This window comes from Phocoena phocoena, chromosome 10 (genome assembly GCF_963924675.1).
Source record: "Phocoena phocoena chromosome 10, mPhoPho1.1, whole genome shotgun sequence".
Classification (NCBI taxonomy): Eukaryota; Metazoa; Chordata; class Mammalia; order Artiodactyla; family Phocoenidae; genus Phocoena; species Phocoena phocoena.
Window position 1 is genome coordinate 66,241,961 of NC_089228.1, and position 27,707 is coordinate 66,269,667.

The 27,707-nt window shown below is 44.6% G+C and overlaps 1 protein-coding gene and 1 non-coding gene across 3 annotated transcripts in view; both read left to right on the plus strand.

The window, feature by feature from the left end:
- PPARD (peroxisome proliferator activated receptor delta) overlaps window positions 1-27,707 on the plus strand; it is a 75,572-nt gene that overhangs the window by 14,648 nt on the left and 33,217 nt on the right. The window lies entirely within an intron of this gene.
- Window positions 5,162-5,264, plus strand: LOC136130125 (U6 spliceosomal RNA). The gene has a single exon (XR_010656317.1). It is a non-coding gene; the product is annotated as a U6 spliceosomal RNA (small nuclear RNA).

Consider the following 27,707-nt stretch of genomic DNA (forward strand, 5'->3'; position numbering starts at 1 on the left):
GCTTTCCCTGCTCATGTCCCCTTAGCCTGGGCTTTCCAGGCATGTACGAACGGGTGCAAGTAGGCATCCTCAGGCTGTGAGCAGAGGCAGTAGGAGAGTCGGGGCTCTTGGCACCTGTCCTGTTCAGACGGGCCCTACCTAGACCAGCAGGACTTACTGGGCTGAAACCAGCAGTGGCATTACTTTTTTCTCCTTTCTTGTACCTTGTCATCCCTGCGTTACTTTTAGAGAGCTGTATTTATTTCTGCTCCCACTTCCTCACTGGAGGCAGGGGTTGGGGTGCAGAGAAGGTTTTGGGAATCAGAAGAGGTAAGCATAAGGGACATCTCAGTGGGGGCCTTGCCTGGGCTCTGGGGGTGGTTAGGGCCTCTCCTCCGCCCAGCTGTAGGCGCAGGGGCCCTGTGGATTGTGGAGACCTGGGAAACTCTCTTTTCTGGGATGTGGATCTGGTGCTTGAGCACAAGAATTTCCCTGTGTGTGGTTTTTAATTTATTTTAAAATGTTTTAATTATATAAATAATAGTTATTCATTATAGACAGTTGGAAAATACAGATAAGCCCTGAGAAGAAAATAAGTCATACGCCCAAGCACCTGAGGTCAATTAATCCACAACAAAGGAGGCAAGAATGTACAGTGGAGCAGAGACAATCTCTTCAACAAGCAGTGTTGGGAAAACCGGACAGCCACATGTAAAACAATGAGATTAGAACATTCACTCACACCATATACAAAAATAAACTCAAAATGGTTTAAGGACCTAAATGTAAGACCTGAAATCATAAAACTTATAGAAGAGAACATAGGCAGAATACACTTTGACATCAATCATACCAGTATGTTTTTGGAATAGTCTCCTAAGACAAAAAAAAATAATAATAATAAAAGCAAGAATAAACAAACAGGGCCTAATTAAACAGCAGAGGATACCATCAACAAAATGAAAATATAACCTATGGAATGGGAGAAAATATTTGCAAATGATATGACTGACAAGGGTTAATACCCAGAATATATAAACAGCACATACACCTCAATATCAAAAAACAAACAACCCAATCAAAAAATGGGCAGAAGACCTGAATAGACATTTTTCTAAAGAAGACATACAGATGGCTAACAGGCACCTGAGAAGATGCTCAACATCACTGATTATTAGAGAAATGCAAATCAAACTACAATGAGATGTCACCTCACGCCTGTCAGAATGGCTATCATTAAAAAGTCTACAAATAACAAATGTTGGAGAGGAGGTGGAGAAAAGGGAATCTTCCTACACTGTTGGTGGGAGTGTAGATTGGTGCAGCCACTGTGGAAAACAGTATGGAGGTTCCTCAAAAAACTAAAAATAGAACTACCACATGATCCAGTAATTCCACTCCTGAGACTATATCCAGAAAAGACAAAAGCACTAATTCAAAAAGATACATGCACCTCAATATTCATAGCAGCATTGTTTACAATAGCCAAAACATGGAAGTGCCCATCAACAGAGACATAAGTGCCCATCAGCAGACAAATGGATTAAGAAGAATGGTATACATTTACAATGGAATATTACCCAGACATAAAAAAGAATGAAATTCTTCCATTTGGAGCAATGTGGATAGACCTAGAGAATCTTATACTTCGTGAAATAAGTCAGACAGAGAAAGACAGATGCTGTGGGACATAACTTATGTTTGGAATCTGAAAAATAATACAAATGAATGTATATGCAGAACAGAAACAGACTCACAGATATAGAAGACAAATTTGTAGTTACCAAATGGAAGAAGGAAGGGAGGAAGGACAAATTAGGGGTATGGGACTAAAAGATACAAACTACTGTGTATAAAATAGATAAGCAACAGGGGTATATTGTATAGCATGGGGAATTATAGCCATTATCTTGTAATAAATTATAATGGAATATAATCTGTAAAAATACTGAATCACTGTGCTGTACACACAAAACTAGTATACTATTGTAAATCAACTATACTTCAATTAAAAAAATAAATTTTAAAAGTCATACATAGGGAATTCCCTGGCAGTCCAGTGGTTAGGACTTGGTGCTTTCACTGCCATGGCATGGGCTCAGTCCCTGGTCGGGAAACTAAGATCCTGCAAGCCACGTGGCATGGCCAAAAAAAAAAAAAAAAAATCATACGTAATCAATGCCATCTATAAGCAACTGCTATAAAATTTAATCTCTGTTCATTCATTCATTTATCTATCAATTGATTATTATTTTTGGATGAAGAATGTGGATAACGATCTCACAAGCCAAGGACTGTATTCTTTTAGATTTTACTATGACTGTGTATACCTATTCTTTTTTCTTTCAAAAATGGTATATTTTTTAGTTTTGTGACCTGCCTTTCCCATTTTTCAGGTGGTTTCATTATGTCTCTGTTTACTCTCTGACCTTCCTTGCCTTTTGTGAGTGAGCAAAGAAAGGCATTTTGCCCAAAGGGAGGCATTTGGGAAGAGCCATCTGGTTATTTCTTGGTGTAGTTGCTTAAAGTGTGGACGGCAGAGAGGTGCATGAAGTGTGTGTCTGCCTCTCCCCATCCATGTTTCTCGCTACCTATCTTCCATCTGCTCTCCCTACCCACCCCTCTGCCTTTTTTTTCCTTCCATACAAACCCAGGAAAGGATACTGCCTCCAGTCTGAAGGTTTCTTTTCATGGTTTTTAGAGAAAAACCTCTCAGGAGCTCAGAAAAAAAGGTACACAGAGTGGAGACGGGAAAGGTCGTGCCTAAGCTGGGGTGGGGTCTTGGGAAGAGTGACCAGGAGGAGGGCCCAGGTCCCTGACTCTGTCTTGAAACAGTGAGAAGAAAATGGGTGTTAGGTTTGGGGGGCATAGCAGGTGGCTGTGGGGCCTTCTTGCAAAGACAGTGACCAAGATGACCAGGAGGAGGCCTGGAGATTATATAAGGGGCCCGGATAAAGGCCGGAAATAGGAGACAAGGAATTGTATCTTGACAGGACACTCTTCTCCACCCAGGCCCTGCTCTTTCCATGAACCTCTGCTGGTCTGCTTTCCCTACCTGGCCGTGGCCAGGCCAGATGGTTTGACAGGTCTGGCAGACCCAGCCACCATGCCCTACTGACACCTCTGTGCCAGCAGCTGCTCCATGGTCCCTCCCTGGCCAGTAGGTAGGGATCTGCGCATGTAGTCAGGCATGGGGAAGATGTTCCCATCATCCTCAGAATTGGCAGCTCAGATTCCATTCTAGAAAAACAGCTCAGAGCCAGGGAGAAAATGGAAGCTGGGGTGGTCTGGGAGGAACAAGCGATGCCTCCCCTTTACTTCTTACTGAATAAATGGGGTCTCTGGCCGTAGGTGAGGAGAAGGCCTCTGAGCCCTGAGGATGAGTGAAACTTGGCATCTCAGCTTTTTTCTGGGCTTCTCTGGTCTGCACGCAGGCTGGTGTTTCATGGCGGGGCCAGGAATCCATGCTTATGAACAGGATGATTTCCATAAGCTGTGTGTTCCTCACTGGATCATACTTGTTTTCCTGTGGATCCCAGTCCTGGTGAGACCCGGCAGCCACCCGCTGGGCTGCAGAGCAGGGTAGCTTCCTGTGGGGCCCCTCGAAGCCTGCACTGCTCCTCTCCCTTCCTCCACTCCTGAGCTATAATTAAGTTCCTATATGAAACCGTATCCCTCAGCTGACACACACTTGTAACCGCAGTCCTGGTCACTGGGCAGCTCCTCTGGGGTGACTCCAGGGTCTGGTGTTTCAGCCTCCAGACAGTCTTGGGTAGGTCTGAGTAGGTGGTGGGAACCCACCAGGAGAGGCGTGGGTCCAGTGAGGCAGGAGCAGGCCTTGCCCAAGAGGCAGAAAGTGGGGAGTCAAGGGGGAGATGAAGGGCTGGTGAGCAGCCAGAGTGCAGCGCACACAGAGGTGGAGGCCAGGACAGGCAGCCTTGCAGGGCAGGAGGGCATGGACAGGGCCAAGGTTCTGAGTCACCAAGCCACGAGGCAGAATGTAATCAATCTGTTTTATTTTATACTCTGCATATTTCTGTAGTATTGTAAAATTGAGATATACTTCCCATAATGTAAAATTCACCACTTTAAAGTATACACTTTAGGTTTTTGGTAGATGTACCGTGTTGTACAATCATTGCCACTATCTAATTCCATAACATTTTTATCACCCCCAAACAAGCCCTGTACCTATTAGTACTTAGTCCTAATACCGTCTTCCCCTCATTGATTCCCTGGCAACCACTAATCTACTATCCTCTGTGGATTTCCCTATTTTGGACATTTCCTATAAATGGAATCATACAATATGTGGTCTTTTGTATCTGGCTTCTTTCACTTAACATAATGTTTTCAAGGTTCATCCATGCTGTAACATGTAGTGGTACTTCATTCCTTTTTATGGCTGAATAATATTCCTTTGTATCCTCTGGGTTCTTTCCATTTTTTTGGCTTCTATGGACACTCATTTACAGACTCTTGTGTAGACATATGCTTTAAGTTCTTTTGGGATTATACATAGGAGTAGAATTGCAGGGTCATGGTAACTTTCTGTTTAATATTTTGAGGAACTACCAAACTGTTTTCCAAAGTGCCTGCATCATGCCCTCACTCACTTATTGTTTGTTTATGTATTATGTTTATTGGCTATTTATTTATTTTTAATTATAAAATATATATAACATAAAATTTGCCATTTTAACCTTTTTTTTTTTTGCAGTACGTGGGCCTCTCACTGTTGTGGCCTCTCCCGTTGCGGAGCACAGGCTCCGGATGTGCAGGCTCAGCGGTCGTGGCTCACGGGCCCAGCCGCTCTGCAGCATGTGGGATCTTCCCAGACCGGGGCACGAACCCGTGTCCCCTGCATCGGCAGGTGGACTCTCACCACTGTGCCACCAGGGAAGCCCTAACCATTTTTTAAATGTACATTTCAGTGGCATTAAGTACCCTCACATTGTTGTACAGCCATCACCACATCCATCTCCAGAACGTTTTTTCTTCTTGCAAAACTGGGAATTCCCTGGTGGTCCAGTGGTTAGGACTCTGTGCTTTCAATGCCAGGGGCCCGGGTTCAGTCCCTGGTTGGGGAACTAAGATCCTGCAAGCCACGTTGTGCAGCCAAAGAAAAAGAAGAGAAAAGAAAAAAAAAGACCATCTTGCAAAACTGAAACTGTACCCATGCTTGCTTTGGCAGCACATACACTAAAATTGGAATGATACAGAGAAGATTAGCATGGCCCCTGTGCAAGGATGACACGCAAATCCATGAAACGTTCCATATTTTTAAGATGATACAAATGGAGAGATATTACCATGTTTTTGGATTGGAAGAATCAACATTGTGAAAATGACTATACTACCCAAAGCAATCTACAGATTCAGTGCAATCCTTATCAAACTACCAATGGCATTTTTCACAGAACTAGAACAAAAAAATTTCAGAATTTTTATGGAAACACAAAAGACCCAAATAGCCAAAGCAATCTTGAGAAAGAAAAACAGAACTGGAGGAATCAGGCTCCCTGACTTCAGACTATACTACAAAGCTACAGTAGTCAAGACAGTGTGGTGCTGGCACAAGGGCAGAAATATAGATCAATGGAATGGGATAGAAAGCCCAGAGATGGACCCACACACATATGGTCACTTTATCTTTGATAAAGGAGATAAGAATATACAATGGAGGAAGGACAGCCTCTTCAATAAGTGGTGCTGGGAAAATTGGACAGGTGTATGCAAAAGAATGAAATTAGCACACTCCCTAACACCATACCCAAACATAAACTGGAAATTGATTAAAGATCTAAATGTAAGGCCAGACACTATAAAACTCTTAGAGGAAAGCATAGGCAGAACACTCTATGACATAAATCACAGCAATATCCTTTTTGACCCACCTCCTAGAGAAATGGAAATAAAAACAAAAATAAACAAATGGGACCTAATGAAACTTAAAAGCTTTTGCACAGCAAAGGAAACCATAAACAAGAGGACAGCCCTCAGAATGGGAGAAAATATTTGCAAATGAAGCAACTGGCAGGGGATTGGTCTCCAAAATATACAAGCAGCTCATGCAGCTCAATATCAAACAAACAAACAACCCAATCCAACGATGGGCAGGGGACCTGGATAGACATTTCTCCAAAGAAGATATACAGATTGCCAGCAAACACATGAGGGGATGCTGGACATTACTGATCATTGGAGAGATGCAAATCAAAACTACAATGAGGTGTCACACCTCACACTGGTCAGAATGGCCATCATCAAAAAATCTGCAAACAAAAAAAGCTAGAGAGGGTGTGGAGAAAAGGGAACCCTCTTGCACTGTTGGTGGGAATGTAAATTGATGTGGCCACTATGGAGAACAGTGTAGAGGTTCCTTAAAAATCTAAAAAAAACCTACCACATGACCCAGCAATCCCACTACTGGGCATATACCCTGAGAAAACTATAATTCAGAAAGTCATGTACCACAGTGTTCATTGCAGCACTATTTACGGTGGCAGGGACATAGAAGCAACCTAAGTGTCCATCGACAGATGAATGGATGAAAAAGATGTGACACATATATACAATGGAATATTACTCAGCCTTAAAAAGAAACGAAATTGAGTTATTTGTAGTGAGGTGGATGGACCTAGAGTCTGTCATACAGAGTGAAGTAAGTCAGAAAGAGAAAAACAAATACCGTATGCTAACACATATATATGGAATGTAAAAAAAAAAAGGAGGTTCTGAAGAACCTAGGGGCAGGACAGGAATAAAGACGCAGCCGTAGAGAATGGACTTGAGGACACAGGGAGGGGGAAGGGTAAGCTGGGACGAAGTGAGAGAGTGGCATTGACATATATACTCTACCAAATGTAAAGTAGATAGCTAACGGGAAGCAGCCACATAGCACAGGGAGATCAGCTTGGTGCTTTGTGACCACCTAGAGGGGTGGGATAGGGAGGGTGGGAGGGAGATGCAAGAGGGAGGGGATATGGGGATATATGTATACGTATAGCTGATTCACTTTATTACACAGCAGAAACTAACACAACCTTGTAAAGCAATTATACTCCAATAAAGATGTTAAAAAAATAACAAAAAAATGATAAAGTTACTTAGGTCAGTTCCTTATACCTTTAACCACTTCAGTGAAGTGGTTCAATATAGTTGTTGTAAACAATTGATTCTTTTTTTTTTTTTTTTTTTTTTTTTTTTTGTGGTACACGGGCCTCTCACTGTTGTGGCCTCTCCCGTTGCGAGCACAGGCTCCGGACGCGCAGGCCCAGCGGCCGTGGCTCACGGGCCCAGCCGCTCCGCGGCATGTGGGATCTTCCCGGACCGGGGCACGAACCCATGTCCCCTGCATTGGCAGGCGGACTCTCAACCACTGCGCCACCAGGGAAGCCCACAGTTGATTCTTTTATCATATTCTGTCTTTAATCTTGGGATTCCCATATGGCCATTTAAAAAAAATTATACATTAAGGTTTACTCTTTGTGTTGTACATTTAAATGGGGTTTAAAAAAGGCATAATGCCATGGATCCAGAGTTATAGTTTCATACATTTAGTTCCATTACCTTAAAAATTCCCTTGTGCTTCAATTATTCAACAGCCCCCACCCCCCGTTCCTAGTTTTGCCTTTTTCAGAATGTCATATAATTGGAATCATACAATGTGTAGCCTTTGCGGATGAAATTCCTTAACTTAGTGATATGCATTTAAGATTCTTCCATGTCTCTTCCTGGCTGACAGCTCATTTTAAAAAAATTACTGAACAATATTCTTTTGTGGGTATGTGCCACATTTTGTGTATCCATTTACTTCTTAAGGATATCTTGGTTGCTTCCTGTTTTGGGCCGTTGTGAATGGAGCTGCAATGAACATTCACAAGAAGGTTTTTTTCTGGACATAAGTTTTCAAGTCTAGGTGAACTTAGATAGACACATGACTGTGGATCATATGATAAGACGATTTTTAATTTTGTAAGAAACTGACAGGCTCTCTTCCTAAGTGGCTGTATCATCTGCATTTTTACCAGAAAGGAGTAAGAGTTCCTGTTGTTCCACATCTCACCAGGATTTGGCTGTTAATATTTTGTGTTTTAGACATTCTAAATATATGTTTAGTAGAACCTTGCTGTTGTCTTGGTTTGCAGTTCCCTGATGACAAGTGATGTTGAGCATTTTCTCGTATGATTATTTGGCATACGTAAATCTTTGGTCTGTTCAGATCTTACGCTCATTTTTCAAGTGGCTTATATATTTTATTATTGTTCAGTTTTAAATATTTTTTGTGTATTTTTGATATAAATCCTTAGATACGTATTTTGCAGATGTTTCTACCAGTCTGTGGCCTACCTTTTCATTCTCTTAACTGAGCCTTTTACAGAGCAGAAGTTTTTTTAATTTAGTAAAGTCTAGTTCATCAGATTATTTTCATGGATTATGCTCTTGATATTATATTTAAAATCTCATCGCCTCACCCCAGGAGATGGTGATTTTCTCCTGTTTTATATTTAAGTTTATGTTACATTTTAAGTTAACTTTTGCATAAGGTCTAGGCTTTTATATGTTTATATGTATACATATATGTATGTATATGTGTATATGTGTGTGTGTGTGTGTGTGTATATATATATATATATATATATATAAAAAATATTTATAGTTCCAGGCACCATTTGTTGAAAAGACTATTTTGTCCATTGAATTGACTTTGCTTCTTTCCCAAAAGAACTGTTGACTATGTTAGTATTGGTGTATTTCAGGACTTCTTACATTGTTACATTGATATATGTATCTGTTCTTTGCCAGCACCACACTGTCTTGATTTCTATATTGTAATAAATATTGAAATCACAAAAAAAAGGGAAAAAAAGAAATTCTGTACCCTAATTAATAATTCTCCATTCCCCACCACCCCCCAGGCTTCTGGCAATCACCATTCTACCTTCTGTCTCTATGAATTTGACTACTCTAAATCCATCATAGGAGTGGAATCATACAGTATTTGTCCTTTTGTGACTCGCTTATGTCACTTATAATGTCTTCAGTGTTCACCCATGTTGTAGCGTGTGTCAGAATTTCATTCCTTTTTAAGGCTGAATAATATTCCATTGTGTGTATATACCACATCTTGTTAATCCATTCATCTGTTGATGATTCATTCATCTGTTGCTTTCCCCTTTTGGATTTTGTGAATGTACTACTATAAACATGGATGTACAAATATCTGTTCATGTCTCCTTGTTCAGTTCTTTTGGGTACATACCCAGAAGTAGAATTGCTAGGTTGTATGATAATTCTGTTTTTAATTTTTTAAGGAACCACCGTACTGTTTTCCATAGTGGCTGTGCCATTTTACATTCCCACAAGCAGTGTACAAAGGTACCCACGCCCTCCCTCTTGATTGATAGCTCGGTTGAATACAGAATCAGAATTTTGAGGTTACTGTTCCATGTTTCAGTATGAATAATGAAGTTAGTTGGAATCTAAGTCCTTTGTAAGTAATCTGTTTTTTCTTCTCTGAAAGATGTAAGAATATTCTTTATTCTTGGAGTTCAGATATATCACCAGGATATATCTAGATATTTGTCTTCTTTCCTTAATTTCTGCGGAGCCCTTAATTGCTAAAGACAAGTCTTGGAATCTTCAGGAAATCTTCTATTTGTTTTCCTTCATTGTCTCTATTCTCTGCTTCTAGGACTCTTATTAGACAGACTTTGGACTTATTGCTTCATCGCTAGTGTGTAGAAATATGATTAAATTTTATATATTCATCTTGTATACTTCAACCTTGCTGAACTTATTTATTAGTTCTAACAGTTTTTTTTTTAGTGGATTTCTTAGGATTTTCTGTGTATAAGACCATGACTTCTGCTAATAGAGATAGTTTTACTTTTGCCTTTCCAATCAGATAACTTTTATTTCTTTTTCTCACCTAATTGCCCTGGCTAGAATCTCCAGTACAGCATTGAATAGAAGTGGTGAAAGTGGACATCCTTGTCTTGTTCCTGATCTTAGGAGGGAAGCTTTTCCTTAGGAGCTGCTTATTTTTGAATTGAGAATTCTTGACTTGCTACAAAATTCAGAGGTATTCCCTCTTTCCCTCCCCCATCTCTCAGCTGCCCAGCCCCCAGTGGAGGCAGCCCCCTTAGCCACTCTCGTTTATGAGCATGTACCTCTTTTCTGTTATGACATTATTACTTTCCAGGCAGATGACTATCTGCTGTGCTCACTGGTCTGCCTCTTGCTTCTCGTAGTGTGTCTTGTCCATCTGGCATCCAGTGCGCCTGGAGCTTCCTCATTCTTTTTCACTGCTCCCTCCTCTCTTTTATGTGTGTGCCACCCCCCTATTTATTGATGGGCGTACAGGTGATTTCCAGTCTTTTGCTGAGTGAGTAACCTTCACGTGTATCATTTTGCACACAGATATAACAAACAGATTGATATGGATGCAATGCGACAGATGCCGTGGTGGAGATGTGTGTGGGAACTGCCGGGAGGGAAGGAGATAAAGGCTTTCAGAGGAGGCTGGTTAATGGAGCCTTAAGAAAGACTCAGGGTGAGCATTTGGCACCTGGGGTGGGCCTCGCAGGCTGGGCAGAATTGCTGCAGGCTGTGATGGTGTAGGAAGCACAAGTGTGAGTAAAAGAGCAGCAGCTCAGATGTGATTGGGGAAATCAAGAGTATTGTTTATCTATTGCTTCATAACAAATGACCCCAAAACTTAGTGGCGTAAAACAACATTTATGATCTGCCAGTGTCTGTGGGTCAGGAGGCAGTTACACAAGGGCCTGAATATTAGGAGGCAGGTGTTTTGCGAACCGTTTTAGAAGGCTGCCTCCAATAGCAAGTTGCAGTGAGGATGGGATTGACTTGGAGCCGGCCGGAGGTGGGGTGGAGCCATTAATGTAGGTAATCTTACATGCTCGGCTGGGAGGTTGGGATTGATGTGAGAACATGGGAGCCACAGAAGGCCTTTGAGCAGGAGAATAATGTGATAGGCATTATCTAGGACAGTTAATCTGCTAGGATTATACCAGACGGGTCAAAATGGAGAGTGATACACAGGCAGAGACTTAGATTCGGAGAGGTCTGTATTAACCGAAGTGAAAAGTTTCTGGCCTTTAGTAACAGTTGCTACGCATGGAGCACCTTCTCTGTACCATGTACTTTGGCTGTGTTTTCTCAACTCTTCTTAGAAACGACCACAAAAAGAAGGTATTACTGATGTATATTGTTTGCAGCTGAGAAAACTAAGCCTCTGAGAGGTTAAGAAACGCACGTATGGTGCACAACTAGTAAGTTGCAAAGTGGCACTCAGGTCTGCCTGGCCTTTAGGACCGTGCCTTTGGGTGGCAGGGTGAGTGGAAAGGTGGGGATGACTGTGGAGACAAAGCCTTGGCCCTTCCCTGGCTGCTGAAGGGAGACGGAGGAGTCTGAGAGGTTGATTTTTTGAACCTAGGTGGCCAGGACAAAGATGACACTGTAACAGGAAGAAGAGAGGCCAGTGGGTCGCTGCTGTGGTGGGGGAAGGTGAGTCATCCTGAAACACTGGGTGCTTGTTGGCAGGGTCCTTCCCAGTTATAGGGGATCATAAATAGTTCCCAGACTTGGTGTATGAAGATGTGCTTTTGGCCAAAAAGGGCTCTAAAAGTGGGAGTTTCTTGGTCAGAGGGTTCTGTGAGGAGGTTCTTGGTTTGAACACTGTGTTTTTGTGTTCCCTCAGCAGTCTGAGTGGGGCCTCTGCCACATTCTGCTGGTCAAAGCAGTCCCTGGACCAGCCCTGATTCAAGGAGGGAGGAGTAGCAAGGGCAGCCATCTTTAACCCACTAAGGGCCAGTGATGGAGAGCAGGGATTTGAACTCACAGCTGTGTGACTCAGACCCGGGGCTCTTTCTGCCACACGACCCTGCATTCCTTTCTGCTTCCGACTCCTTGGGGCCTGTAGAGCTTGCTGGCTCACGTGTGTTGTTGAAGGGAACTAATTTTTATTTTGGCCTCCCAGAGCAGCAGTTGCACTAGTCACCTCTTTTTCACAGGTTAGCCTCCAAGATCACCATGCCTGAGAGAACCTTCCAAAATTGGCTTTGTCTGGGGGATCTGCTGGCTGTCCCCCAGGCTCTTTGGCACTGATTGCTGAACAGGCCTGGAATTTTCCCTTCTGCACTTAGTGCTGGCCTGTGGGATCCCTGCAGTGCTGCAGCCAGATGTGCAGATGGGCCCCATTACAAGTTGTCCCAGATGGTGTCTAGTCCAGTGATTCCAGGCAAGACTCAGCTGGCAGATTCACCAGGGAATTTTGGAAGAAAGGTAGTTTCCTGGGCCTTGTCTCAGGCCTCTTGAATTAGAATTTCCAAGAATGAGCTCCAGGAATCTGCGTTTTAAAGCTCCCCATTGACCTGAGGGGGCAGCCTGGTTGGAGAACCACTGACTTCTCGGAAAGGTGCCTTTGAAGTCACTGATCAGAGTTCAAGTGGGGCCTGAGAATGACTGTCCTGAGGGCCTCACACCTCACAACCAGGAAGTGACTCCTGAAAGCCTCCAGGTTTCTGACTGCATCTGCCCAAAGGATTCTCTTTTGCATTTTTAAAAAAATTTATTTTATTTATTTATTTTTAGCTGCGTTGGGTCTTCATTGCTTCGTGCGGAGGTGTTGTGTGAGTGGGGGCTACTCTTTGTTGCGGTGCGCGGGCTTCTCATTGCAGTGGCTTCTCTTGTTGCAGAGCACAGGCTCTAGGCACGCAGGCTTCAGTAGTTGTGGCTCATGGGCTTAGTTGCTGCATGTCATGTGGTATCTTCCTGGACCAGGGAACAAACCCATGTCCTCTGCATTGGCAGGCGGATTCTTAACCACTGCACCACCAGGGAAGTCCCCATATTTGGTTTTAAAAGAGAGCAAGAGCGAGAGTGAGAGAGAGTGTGTGTGTGTGTGTGTGTATGTGTATGTGTGTAAATTTGAATGAATCAAAATGTAAGCATACTGATAAATTTTGCCAAAATCCAGAAAGTTACACTAATTTACCCTGTCTCAGCAGTATGTGAGAGTTTCTGACTCCCGGTTCCCTTGAATCTGAGTTAACGTATAAAGGAAGTCCTGAAATATAACACTCTCTGACCTAGGAACCAGTTAGTTTGGAGTCAATGCTCACATTTCCCTTTCCTTGGACCACCAGGGTCTTGCGTGTTGGGTGAGATGGTGGTGTCTGGGAGCTCTGACCTCCTCAGTCCTCACTGTGGCCCCGTGGTATTACATCATTTCCTCCCTCCCTTAGGCCACGTGGCATTCTATGGCCACTTGCCCTGTCACGTGTGGAGGTGTTGGGGAGTGAGTAAAGTTGGGTTGGTCAAGTGTGTGTAAGAAGACATTGGTTCGGGCTTCCCTGGTGGCGCAGTGGTTAAGAATCCGCCTGCCAATGCAGGGGACACGGGTTCAAGCCCTGGTCCGGGAAGATCCCACATGCCGCAGAGCAACTAAGCCCGTGTGCCACAACTACTGAGCCTGCGCTCTAAAGCCCGCGAGCCACAACTACTGAGCCCGCATGCCACAATTACTGAAGCCCGCACACCTAAGAGCCCGTGCTCCGCAACAAAAGAAGCCACCACAATGAGAAGCCCGCGCACCACAACTAGAGAAAGCCTGCACAGAGCAACAAAGACACAATGCAGCCAAAAATAAAATAAAAAAAAAAAAAAAAAAAAAAAAAAAGACGTTGGTTCCAGCTGCTGATTTACATGCCTTCTGACGTCATCAAGAGAGATGTCACTCTGAAAATTGCATGTCTTCAGAAGTAGAAATGAAGAAATGCTTCCAGAAAGCCCGACGCAATCAGCCCAACCCTCTGGAGGTGGTGGGCACCCACGCAGCTGGTAAACGCTGCCTGAGTCACCACTGGCCACAGTCCCTCCTCCTGTCCACACAGTTCCTGTCTGGGAGGACCTGCCCAAGACGGTGGCCAGGGACGCGGTGTAGGTCTCCCCAGGTCATGGTGGCAGCCTCTTGGCTCTGGTTTCACAGCAGTTCTTTTCTCCAAAGATGAGTTGTGGCGTCTGCCTGTTTTTTGGATAAGTCTGTGGATTGTACACTTGGGATTTGAAGGAAGAGCTGGATGGCCAAGGCAGAGCTTTTACGTAGCAGAGCTGTATCCCCGTGTGGAGTCAGTTAAGACTCTCCAACAGCAGCTGGCTGGTTATCCTTTTATTCACCTCTCATGGTTTTCGTGTCACATTCTCCTTGGAGTTAGGTCCAAGCCTTCTTCCACTCACCCCTATCCCTCTCAAGAAGATGCTGCCTCTTGTCACTGTGGAGATCACGAGCGTTACAGATGCCGTAACTTCTTTCCTTGCATCTCAGAGATCTCTCGTGTTTGGGCCCTCACATACTTGTTTGTTTTATTATTACTATTACTGTTATTACCAAGTGCCTGCTTTGTGCCTAGTACCTTATTAGACTCTGGAAAGATGCAGCAGGAGATTGGCCCTGCCCTCTGGGAGATGAAACATCTCTTTTCTCCCTTCCTCTCTGACTGTGCCTTTGCTGCCCTGGTTCCTCTTCCTCTTTCCCCTGCCTGAGTGTGAGCATCTGGGGGCTCCTGCCCCTTCTCTGCCAGACCTGCTCTTCCCACAGTCCCCACCTTAATGGGAGCATCCCCACCCCCCTGGTCACCTGATGGGCACCCTTCATGTCTCTTTTAATCAGTCACCAGATCTTGTCAGTTCTTCTTCCTTAATATCTTTACTGCTTTTTGCCTTAAAGTCTGATGACACTAGTGCTACCCCAGCTTGTGGTTGTTATTTGCCTCATATTTTCAACCTTTCTGTGCCATCACATTTTAGGAGTTTCTTTCATAAACAGAACATGGCTGGATTTAAAATTTTAAGTCAGATCTGAAAATCTGTCTTAAATGAGTTTATTTACATTTTGGGGTTTGACTTAAATATATTATCATGTTTTTGAGTCCTTTCCATATGCTTTCCTTTTTTGCCTCTTTTTCTCCTTTCCTGCCTTCTGTTAGGTTGACTGAGTTTTCTTTATTCTCGTTACTGGTCTGAAAATTATACACCTTATTTCTGTTCTTACTCCTACATTTTCTCTTCTTACCTCCCATCTTTTTACTTTGGAGAAAACATGAAAATAATATAGTGAACATCTGTATTCTTTTTACTTGCATTTAATGCATTTCTCTCTTTATATACTTTTGTTTAGAACCATTCGAAAGTAAGCGTGCACTTGTTTTTCTTTTTCTTCCTCAGGATTTGGTGTGCTACTTCTATCGAGAGACTCACTTAAAATTTTTTTTTTTTGTATTTTGGAATAATTTTAGATAAATTTAGATTTAGAGAGTTTCTGTACACCTTTACCCAGCGCTCCCTAATATTAACATCTTATATTTAATTCTTTTTTTAAATTTTGGGAAATTCTCAGTCATTCTCTTTGGTTCCCTCCCATTTTTTGTACTCTAGCCCCCCGGAATTCCTCTTAGACATCTGTTGACCGTTCTACCATCCAGGTCTCTTATATGTTTTTTTCTGTGCTGCTTTATCTCTTTAACCATCTAAATCTTCTCATTTTGTTAGCCCTTTCAAATTATTTTATTATTCCTGATTCTTGGGATGCTTCCTCCCTTTTTGTGTCTGACGCTGTCCCTCTTGGTGGTTTATTTCCGTGTGGTTTGTAACTTTGGGTTGTGAGCTCATCTTCAGGAAGGACTGTCATGGGCAACTTTTGTGTCCTGGGGTGTGAAAGTATCCCTAAGAACAGTTTGCATCTGGTGGGGCCGTAGGGTTAAAGGTCCTGGCTCAGTTTTTATGTTCACTTCTCAGTTTGGCACCCCTTCACCACTCTCTTAGTGTAAAATCAGATTCGTATCCATGGGTGGGGCTAGCTTAGTAGTTGAGTTTCTTATGGGTGACTTTCACCCTTCCACAGAGCCTTGGAGAAATGGCCAGCTCCTTATTGCTTTCCTGTACTGGGCAGCCTTTTGAGGTTCTCATGTTGATATCTGGGCTCAAAGCCACAGCCAGACATTATAACTACTTCATGTGTGGGTTCAAAAGTCCACAGGTCATTCTGGTGTCAGTCCCACTTATTGTTCATGTTTCCCTTTTTCTTGTCATTTCTGGCACATGGGGTATTTTTCTTTCAAATTTGGCTGTATGTTTAAGGATATCATTTATCTTATCTAGTATTTCTATGACTGTGACCATAGTGGGAAGGGGAAGCTCTTTCACATTAATTCAGTCCATTATATTGCTGAAAGTTCAAGTCCAAATCCTTAGTATAGTGTATGCAGCCCTTTGCGATCCAGCTCCCATCTACCTCTCCTGCGTAAACTTAGCTTTTAAATTTTACACTTCAGCGAACTGAACTATTTGTACACCGCAAACTGTAATGTTTAAAAGCTCAAGTTTTAGAGTCCAACTGTTCGGTTTGGAACCTGTCTTCATCCTTTCATAACTTGTGATCTTGGACAAGGTACTTATCCTCTCTGTGCCTCAGTTTTCTCCTCTGTAAAGTGGCAGCATCTGGCATATAGTAAACCTAATCCCTGTTAGTCCCGTCCGTGGCTGCTGTCTCCAGGAGGCCACACCCTCAGGCTTCTGCACCTTTGCACATGCTTGTTCCTCCCAGGAAGTGCCCTTGACTGCCTTCCTTAATTCCTCTCGACAGAATGGCTTTTGCTCTTTCTGTGCTTGGCATCTCTTTCTATAGTAATTATCACTCAGTAGGTCATTGTTTGTTTACGTTTCCTTTCCTTCCCAGATGCCGGGACCCCTGAGAACAGGGCCTTGTTTTTCTTGGTGCTTGAAGCTCCTGGCATTCTCCCTGTCACTTGGTGGCCGCTCAGTGTGGCCTGTTGAGTTGAATTGCATTGAATTTCTCTGGTTGAGTAGAGGCAAGGACTTGGGAGTGGTATGAGACCCAGATGCAGGCAAAGAGAGCAGGAAAGATTTTTTTTTTGGCACGTTTTGTGCCAAGTTGATGGAAATGTGGCTGGGACACAAGGTAGCAATTCTCAGTCTAGGTGAGGGTGCCAGAGACTTAAAGCAAGCCAGTGGCCAGAAAAAGCCACTAAAGCCTGCAAATTAAAGTAGTTTCCGGCCTTAAGAATGCATGTCCCACTTTCCATCCCCAAACTCAGCTTCTCTGAGTGCCAGGCAGAGGAATACAAACTAATTATAATCCCTAGTGGACCCTGAGAGCCTATAATTTTAGAATAAGGCTGCATTTCTGAAAGGGACAGTTGCTCTCAGAGTAGATGATTCTGCATGCCGGGGGCCTCGAAGGAGACCAGGGTGTGAAAGTTCAGTAGCCAGCTGTTCAGAGCTAAGTGTCACCCCATGCCCACGCCTGCGCAGTTAAGGTTTCTGCCCCACTGAGATTTCAGCAGCCAAAAGAGGCAGATTGGATAGGCCTGGGCAGAGCTAAATGGCCTGTGCCATCCCTCCTCAGCTCTACCTGAATTCTCTGGACTCTTGGGATTCTATCACAGGAATAGTCTCAGAAGAGAAGGGAAGTTGATCTTTGAAGATCCCCAGAGGGTGTCCGTCAGACAGTAGTCTGGTGGGAATGGTGAACAATGACAGCACTGACTTTCAGTCCCCTTGGCTGGGATTTCAGGACTCATTTCAACTCAGAGGTGGGCACAGGGCCTGGGGTGGCGGACAACTTGGGCCAGTACACACGATTCCCAATAGTTCTTTCCTGACGACTCTGGGTGTTCACTACTGTGCCGGGTGCCACTGCTGAAGATACCAAAATAGTAATGCCACAGTCCCTCTCCTCAGAGAGGAGAGCTTGCCGTCTAGTTGGAGAGAATTCCTAGCGCACAGGAAGCTGCAGCCTGTTGCCCAAGTAATTCCGTGTGATGCTGCTGTGTGCAGATGTGCCCCTTTGACAGCCTGGTGCTTTTGTTCAAAAGGAGCTCTTCTTTTTCTGAGGTTTGACCATCGGTTTATTTTTGTCTTGGATGGTTTGTGAGCATCATTAAAGACTGGTCCGAGATTGTTAGGACCACCTTTTTTTGTTACTGAGGATGGCCCCAAGCGTGCCTTTAAGAACCGCTCCTGGACTTCTCTGATGGCGCAGTGGTTAAGAATCCGCCTGCCAAGGCAGGGGACATGGGTTCGAGCCCGGGTCCGGGAAGATCCCACATGCTGCAGAACAACTAAGCCTATGCACCACAACTGAGTGTGCACTCTAGAGCTGCGAGCCACAACTACTGAAGCCCATGCACCTAGAGCCCATGTTTCCCAACAAGGGAAGCCACCGCAGTGAGAAGCCCACGCACCACAACAAAGAGTAGCCCCACTCGCCACAACTAGAGAAAGCCCGTGCGCAGCAATGAAGACCCAATACAGCCATAAATAAATTTATTTTAAAAAATATTAAAAAAATAAGTGGGGGGCTTCCCTGGTGGCACTAGTGGTTGAGAGTCCGCCTAGAGTCCGCCTGTCGATGCAGGGGACACGGGTTCGTGCCCCGGTCTGGGAAGATCCCACATGCTGCAGAGCGGCTGGGCCCGTGAGCCATGGCGGCTGAGCCTGCGTGTTCGGAGCCTGTGCTCCGCGACGGGAGAGACCACAACAGTGAGAGGCCCGCGTACCACAAAAAAAAAAAAAAAAAAAAAAAAAAAATAAGTGGGGAAAAAAAAACCTCCTTGTCTCTTCCATGTCTTTAAATAATGACAGGTTTACAGTGTCACTTGCTGATCTCCAAGGTCTCGTCTTCTAGGGGCAGATCACCAGCTTGCTGCTTTTGAGTCATCAAGATTTTTCCTGTGGGCTCTTGGATCATTTCTTTGCCTTTTCTAGTCTGATGCCATTTTTCTAGAAGAGTGATTGCTAAATCAGGCTCTGTGGGAGTGGGCTTTGGAATCTGCTATTGAAGACCAGAGGAAAATTGAGCAAAGTGAGATCTGAAACAGTTATGGATGGATTTATGGATGGGGACTCCAAGTGGCTTAGGTGATCTTTAGTCTCAGGCAGTTGTGGAAGCTCCACTAGGTTGTAAAGGACCCAAGTTCCTTCCACTTCCCTGCTTTGTCATTCTTAGGGTGTGGCTGTTGTTCTTATTGTCCAAAATGGCTGCCATGGATCCAGCTATCACACCCACGTTCCGGGCAGCAGGATAAAGAGAGAAGGGAGGATGATGTCCCCCAGCCCCAAGGCTACTTCAAATAAGTCTTCTGCCTCTTCCATTTTCTGTGACTCAGGGGAGGTTATTTAATATGTCAGAGCCACAGTTACCTCAATTTTTAATTAATTAATTAATTAATTAATTTTTGGCTGCATTGGGTCTTCATTGCTGTGCGCGGACTTTCTCTAGTTGCGGTGAGCTAGGGCTTCTCTTCGTTGCGGGGCACGGGCTTCTCATTGCGGTTGTTTTTCTTGTTGCGGAGCATGGACCCTAGGCACATGGGCTCAGTAGTTGGGGCTCATGGGCTCTAGAGCACAGGCTCAGTAGTTGTGGTGCACAGGCTTAGTTGCTCCGTGGCATGTGGCATCTTCCTGGACCAGGGCTCAAGTCCATGTCCCCTGCATTGGCAGACAGATTCTTAACCACCACGCCACCAGGGAAGTCCCACCTCATTATTTATTTATTTATTTATGGCTGCGTCGGGTCTTACTTGCAGCACAAGGGATCTTTCCTTGCGGCGCGCGGGCTTCTCTCTAGTTGTGTGGGCTCTGTAGTTGCAGCATGTGGGCTCTTTGGTTGTGGTGTGTGGGCTTAATTGCCGTGCAGCAAGTGGGATCTTAGTTCCCCGACCAGGGATCGAACCCGCATCCCCTGCATTGGAAGGCAGATTCTTAACCACGGGACCACCAGGGAAGTCCCATCCTCATTTGTAAAATGGGCATGATAATACTTACATCAGAAGGATGAGGATTAGAGAGAATGGTACAGAATATGGCACCGTGCCCAGCCCACAGTGAGTGCTCTCTAAATAGTGACTGTTGCCAGAGGACACTTGAACTCCACTCCCTTTCCCTTCTTTCCCCATCATCTCTCCATGGTTTACACCTGCCCCTCATCCCCTTTCCTTTCCTCCAGCACTCTCTTCCTACCCTGCCTTCCCCCCACGTCCCCTCTCTTGTCTGCCCCTCATTTTTCCGCTTCCTCTCCTGCTGCCATCGCTCATCATCTTCATCCTCTACTTCCCCACCTTGTACTACCTCTTCCTTGTATTGCTTTTGTCCTTCCATCTTCCTGATGTCCATAATTAATGGAAAATTATCATTATGTTACAAGGACCAGAGGTTAGAGGTGGTGACTGGCCTTTGAACTGCAAGTCAGCAGTGAGTAATTTAAGAGAACCAAGTTTAATTGGTTTATTCATTAATTCATTAGGAGTTACATTTGGCAGCCAGTAAGCAGAGACCAGAAATAGCAGTGGCTTAAACCACTAGAAGTTTATTCTCTGTTAGGTTTTTAAAAGAAACCTGGGGAAGACAATCTAGGTATGGTCTCTCTGCTTTGCCATTCTTAGTGCATGGCTTCCAACCCCCGGGTTGCATATGGTCTAAGATGGCTGCTGGAGCTCCAGCCATCATGTCAAGTTTCCAGGAAGATGTGGGGAGAAGATTAAAAGGACATATGCTAACTGTCTCCCCTTTAAGGAGCTTTGCTGAAGGTCCCACCTAATAGCTCCCACTTCCCTTCATTTGCCTCCCATAGCTGCAAGGGAGGCTGAGAAGTCTTTTAGATGGACACATTGCCAACTGAAATAAAATTGGGATTTTGTAACTAAGGGAGAAGAAGAGAGTAGATAATTGTATAAACAATTTGCAAGGTCCGCCACCATTTCAGCATTAATTTAGCACCTCCCGTCTCCTAGTTATTAGGACCAGTCAAGGAGTCCCCATTCCAGAGGGGAGACATAGATAAGCAAACAAATACAGTACTGAGTAAGGGTAAGTGGGGCAGAATGGAGGAAGGCATGAGGAAGCACACCTCACCCACCAGCCAGTGGGCACCCGAGCAGCCTCTGGAATTTATCACACCAGTGTTCTTCTCTGATGTTCAGTTCTCCTGTACCCTCTCCTCTGCTCTCTCCCTTTTATCATTATCATCATTGTTGTTTTTGTGGTTTTGCCCCTTCATTGTAACCCCAGCAGTAGTCCCCCAGAACCTGAGGAAGTGGGAACAGTTGGCAGTTTAGTGGGAGTCTCTGGGATGGGAGCCACGTGTTTGAAGAGCCAAGTTCCAGGCCCACAGACAGTTAGAGACTGATGGCAGGAGTGCAGCCTGTTCCTGGACACGCCGTGGCACTGCCAGGAGATACTGCTTCAGGAATGGGGTTGTCATTGGGAGGGATGTTTCTGACTAGGCACCTGGCATCAGCTACACTGTGCTGTCCCTGGCAGCTTGTAACAACGTGAACCTTTGAGAGTAGTGAAATCCTTCTCCTGTAAAATAGGTATGAATATTTTATGTACATTGATTAATCAGGAATCTCAGGATGCTGTAGTTAATTGTATGTAAAGAAAATACAACTTCTGTTTACTATAAAATTTCTGTACCATTAAACATTGATATTCCTTCTTGGAACTAAAAGGGAATTTTAGGAATAATTTATAGAACCCACAGTGTCTTTGATTTCAGTCTCAGAAACACCTGTTGCCCTCTCTCCTCTTCCACTCCTCGCCCTTTGGGAAGTGAGGGAGGCAGCATGGAGCTTGCTGCAGAGATTTTTTTTAAAGGCATATCCCAGCCTTAAAGATTTAATCTTTCAGGGAAGGCTGAAGGATTAAAAGGTTGTTAGTTCTGACCCAGGACACTCCTTATGAGTTTGGACTGTGACCCTGGGCAAGTTACTTAACCCTCCTGTCCTTGGTTTCCTCCTCTGTCAAATTGTAGTCCTGATTATTATAAGGATTAAGAGACACATGGGAAGCACTTGGTATATGTCAGTTATTTTCGCTGCTTTTTCCCTCTGTGGTTGGACTGACAGGTTGGGGCCAGAATGTGGGAGGCCTTGGATGCTGCATATAAGGAGTTGGAATTTTATTCTTTGGGCACAAGAGAGCTGCAGAGATTTGTAGGCAGGGGTGTGACAGATCATGTCTGGGCTTAGGAATGTCACCAGCAGGATTAGGGAGGTTGGACTGGAGCAAGAGAGTGTCTAGAGGCAGGTCCAGGTGAGAGGTGGGCAGGGCCTGAGCCAGGACAGCAGCAGAGTCAGGGGAAGGGGACAGTGGATGGTTGAAAAGTCAGTGGTGAGGAGGGACCCGATGGTGCTGGTGTTTTAGCCTGTGTGACTAGGAGATGGTGTCCCATTGATGGCACAAGGAGCACTGGAGGAGTCGCAGGTGGAAGGTGTCAGGAGAGGAAAGAAGCACGTGGTGATCAGCTCCGCAAACACAAACTGAGCACATGCCACCTGCCAGGCTCTCTGCTGGGCACAAGGGTCAGGGATGTCTGAGGCCCAACACAAAGATCAACGATTGCATTTTGATTGCATTAGGCCCTACGGGCCTCCGTGGGGTGTTGAGACCGTCAGTAGGAGAGCAGCCCAGGACAGAGATGGAAGATGCAGTCACAGTGTGCAAAAACCCCAGTGGGTGGTTTGTGCCGTGAGAAGGGAAGCCAGCCAAGGACAAACCCAGGGAAGAAGGGTGTGTGTAAGGGAGGTTTCAGGGGTGGGTAAAGTAAAAGCAAGCAGCAGAGGGCAGAGCGCCTGGAGGAGAGGGCTTCAAGAAGGTGGTGGCAGTGCTCTTGCACTGTGTGATGGAGGCAAAGGGCCTCTTAGAGATGGGTGGGCAAGAGGAGGTCGTGGGGAGCCTTGGAGAGCCAAAGGCAGCTTCTCACTGGTGGTTGTTATACTCTGCATAGTACTCAACAGTTTGCCCTGAGCATTCATTGTCATGCCCTTTCCCTAGCCTGTCAGGCAGGAGTGTGGCCCCATTTTATGGCTGAGAAGCTGAAGTGAAGCCCAGCCGACTCACCTGACCCCACTGGGCGGGGTGGGGGTTGGTTGCTTCCTAAAGGAGGGGCTTCCTCAAGGACACCAGGGACCTAGCCAGGTGAGGCAGGGGGCTGACACTACTTGGTCAATACCACCCACCCTACCAAGTGGCCCAAATGGGTCTAGGCCTGGGAGTGGCCTGGCTTCCCCACCTCTGGACAACTATGCAAACCCAAGGTTGGGAGAAGCAACTAGAGGGAGAAAGCAGAAGGACAAGGACCTCCAAAGAGCTTCTCTCTTTCCGGCTCCATGCAGCACAAGGCAGGGCTTCCTGGGGCCAGAAACAACCATGTGCTGGACATAGGGAGAAAGACTGCAGCAACCTGTCCGCAGGGGCCTGTCTGTCTGCCCATCTCATCTCCAGGGCTGCCCATTCTGAAGCCTCACCCTTGACTTTGAGGCGTCACAGGACCTTCCGGGTCAACCAACAAACTCCCGCAGCCAGGTGACAGTGTGGTGGATTCTGCTGTTGCCTTCCTGCCTTATGTTTGGGTGGATCCTGGGTTGGGGTCTCATTCTTGAAGTTAGACTCCTTGAAGCTATCCCCTCATCCCCCAGTGTCCCCCCAAGATCCAAATAATCCAAGTACCAGATGAACCAAGTACTGTCATCCAAGTGCCAAACACCTCCCTGACCTACCCTCTTCCTTTCTCATCTGAATTACTCCAAAGTCTCTCAGAGGCCCCCGGCTTCCATTCTTTGCCCCCTCCCCAGTCTGCAGCCAGACCACAAATCTGGTCACATCTACTTTCAGGGTTAGGACTCTTCAAAACGTCCCTGCTGCCATAAAAACAAACCCAGACTCTTGGTTGTGCTGTCCAAGGCCCTTCCTGATTTTACTACTCGCAAAGGTTCGCGTTGTTACAAACTGCCAGGGACAGCACAGTGTAGCTGATGCCAGGTGCCTGGTCAGAAACATCCCTCCCAATGACAACCCCATTCCTGGAGCAGTATCTCCTGGCAGTGCCACGGCGTGTCCAGGAACAGGCTGCACTCCTGCCATCAGTCTCTAACTGTCTGTGGGCCTGGAACTTGGCTCTTCAAACACGTGGCTCCCATCCCAGAGACTCCCACTAAGCTGCCAACTGTTCCCACTTCCTCAGGTTCTGGGGGACTCTTGCTGGGGTTAAAATGAAGGGGCAAAAGGCCATATACTTACGATTCCATTTGTATGACATCCTGGAAAAGGCAAAACTACAGGAAGAGAGAACAGACCAGGAGTTAATGATAAATGATGTGGGCAGGTTTACTACAAAGGAGTAGCACAAGGGAATGTCAATTTCTTTAGGGGGTGATGGCACAGTTCTTTATCTGGATTATGGCAGTGGTTAATCACTATGAGTTTGCCAAAACCCACAGAACTGCACACCAGAAAGGGTAAATTTTAGTGTCTGGAAATTTAAAAATAAAAAATTTTAATTTCACTTTAAGAATAACTTTTAAATATTCAATATTTGTGGTACTATCCTTAAATCATTAAATGATTTTTATTTTTTTCATTTTATGTTAATGTTTTCTTCATTAACATTTTCTATTATCAAATATCTATATCAGGTAGAGATAATTTTTACATGTTAATAAAATATGTAATCCTGTCACATTATATTGTTCCTAGTAATAAATTATGCATGCATTTACTATTATATATTTTTATTTTCTTTTATAGTAAAACCTCTGAAACTTTTTCACAGAAAAATAGTTCAGTTTATTATGATCTCTCATTCTTCTTTAAAAACTCATATATAAAGTGTTACGAAAGTTATAGAGTAATTTACAGTTTGGGGAATTCCCAGGAAATTCTGTTGCTCATTCCCAAATCCTGAAAGTTAATAACTGTCGGGAATTTGGAAGCACCAAAGTCTTGACACTTTCCCAGGCAGCCTTTGCTATGATCCCCCGTGGCACCCTTCCCCCTCCCTCTAGCCAGAGCCTCATTCAATTAAAAAAATCGTTTATAGGATTGATTTGGGAACTGACTATGTACAACTGTCCCACAGGGGAGATGCCAAAAGGAGGAAGACAGAGACTGCCCTTGAAGAGGGAGACAGCTAGCTGGGTGATGGAAGCCACACAAGAGGTGGCCACTTCGGAGGAAGAAATATTTACAACTTGGGAGAAGCAGGGATGATTCTGGAGTAGGTGTTTGACACTTCTTTCAGCCTGACCAGCAGGATGGGAAAGGCACTCCCAGGGAAGGCCAAGGAGAGCCAGGCAAGTCGGCTGAGAACGCAGAGCCCATCTGGCAATGGCGAGCTGTCCCTTTCGCTGGGGCGTTCAGTTCTCTGAAGGACAGATAAAGGGCCCGGACATGGGCAGCCTTGACTTCTTAGTTTCTAAGCGTGGACTTAACTCTGAGGCAAGGAGGTGGGTAGAATCAGAGCAGAGAAAGGCAGAGACTCACTGGGTGGGCTTCTAAAACAACACAGTGAAAGAAGGTGAGTGTCTGAAATCGCGTCTCTCATCCCTTCAGAACTCTACACTCTATTCACCCAAAACTTTCTGGCACACCAGGCACTCTCTGCCTCTGGGCCTCAGCACAGGCTGTTCTTCCCACCTGGGACATCTAACCCCCTTAACACCCCTCATCCTTCAAATCTCAGCTTATATCACTTCCTTAGATAAGCCTCCTGCAGTGTGCTCCTAAAGTTTCTGTATTCTCCATAGCCCTTTCCACACTTTCTTGCTGTTGCATTTTACTTATTTATTTAATCTGGGGATGTGCCATTTATTTATCTTCTTGCTTGCTTTGTAACAGGGGTATAACATACCCACAGTTAGAGTGTGTAGTCTGCATTAGTCTTAAGTAACTAAGGCTAGTTACTTAAGACTAGTCTTAGTCTTACGTTTATATACTCCACAGAATCATCACCCAACTGCAAACATTTCCAGCACCCCAGAAGGTGGCTTAACTTTTCATTCTCTTAATGGTGTCTTTTGAAGAGCATAAGTCTTTAATTTTGATGAAGTCCAGTTTATCAAAAAATGTTCTAATATGAATTGTGCTTTTGATGTTACATCTAAGAACTTAACCCAGGGTCACAAAGTTTTTCTCCTGTGTTCTCTTCTAAAAGTTTATGGTCTTTTAATTTATATTTAGATTTATGATCCATTTTTAGCTTAATTTTTATAAAAGGTATAAAACATAGGTCAAGGTTTTTCTATTTTTTTGCATTTGAGTTGTTTCAGTTGTTTCATCACCATTCGTTGAGTTCTTGCTATTGAATTGATGTTCACTTCTGTCAAAAATCAGTTGGTCATATTTGTGTGGGTCTAAAATGAAATTTTAAAATACACAAAGGGGCTTCCCTGGTGGCGCAGTGGTTGAGAGTCCGCCTACCAATGCAGGGGACACAGGTTCGTGCCCTGGTCCGGGAAGATCTCACATGCCGAAGAGCATCTGGGCCCGTGAGCCATGGCCCCTGAGCCTGCGCGTCTGGAGCCTGTGCTCTGCAACAGGAGAGGCCACAACAGTGAGAGGCCCGCGTACCGCAAAAAAAAAATACACAAAGCATGGGAATTCCCTGGCAGTCCAATGGTTAAGACTTGGTGCTTTCACTGCTGTGGGCCTGGGTTCGATCCCTGGTCGGGGAACTAAGATCCCACAAGCCGCATGGCAAGGCCAAAATAAAATAAAATACACAAAGCATTAATTACCCTTTCTGATAATCTTGATTTTTGTTTCATGAAATGTCATAATGTAGAAAATTTTTTTCATGATATAGACAAGTGTTCCAAATGTAGAAGAATTTCTTTCATTTTGCATTGATGTTGGTTGACTTGTTAAGGGTGTGTCCAAAAGTATCTTCAGGGGCTTCCCTGGTGGCGCAGTGGTTGAGAGTCCGCCTGCCGATGCAGGGGACGCGGGTTCGTGCCCTGGTCTGGGAAGATCCCACATGCCGCGGAGCAGCTGGGCCCGTGAGCCATGGCCGCTGAGCCTGCGCGTCCGGAGCCTGTGCTCCGCAACGGGAAAGGCCACAACAGTGAGAGGCCCGCGTACCGCAAAAAACAAAACAAAACAAAACAAAAGTATCTTCAGGTTGGGCATGGAGGTACATGCTACATTTTGTATAAACTCATTTCCTTTTTTAGTGATGAAAACACTTTGCTTGCCCCAGTTTTGGTTTAACTATTGCTTTTTCTAATCAAGACTGCTTTTACTAATTCACATTTTAGATGTCTCTGAGTTTGTGTCCTAGAATTCCACATACTCATCATTTCTTTGTATTTCTTCTGTAGCAAATAGTCAAATGCTAGAAAATGCCAGTAAACATTATTGGGTATTATTTTAATAACCTAACTCGTGGATCTCCTAACAACGTTGACAGTAGTACACAGAATCACGTGTCAAAATTGCCAATTTAAGGACTTACTTTGCCTCCAAACTTATTTCTTAGAATACCACTGGGAGAATTTGTATATACTATGTATATAAATATGTTAATACATATTTGCAAGAATGACTGTTAGCAGCAGAGTGGGCCAAGAATACACACTTACAACATGGCAGTGGCTTCAAGGAGGACTTGATTAAATTCTTGTCACTTCTTTCCTATGCAATCCTGTCTTGGTTCCCAAAGATGTTAGCCTTAACCTTCAACTCTGCATGTTAGTTTCTTGCTCTTGATTTGACTTGAAGCAGTGGATTCCTGTGAACCAGTAACATCCCTAGGTTGATTGCTAGGCTTTAATTCTCACGAGAGGATTATAATACCTTTTCCCAAATACTCAATTGATGTTTCTCAGGCTTTGGGATTCAGTAATACA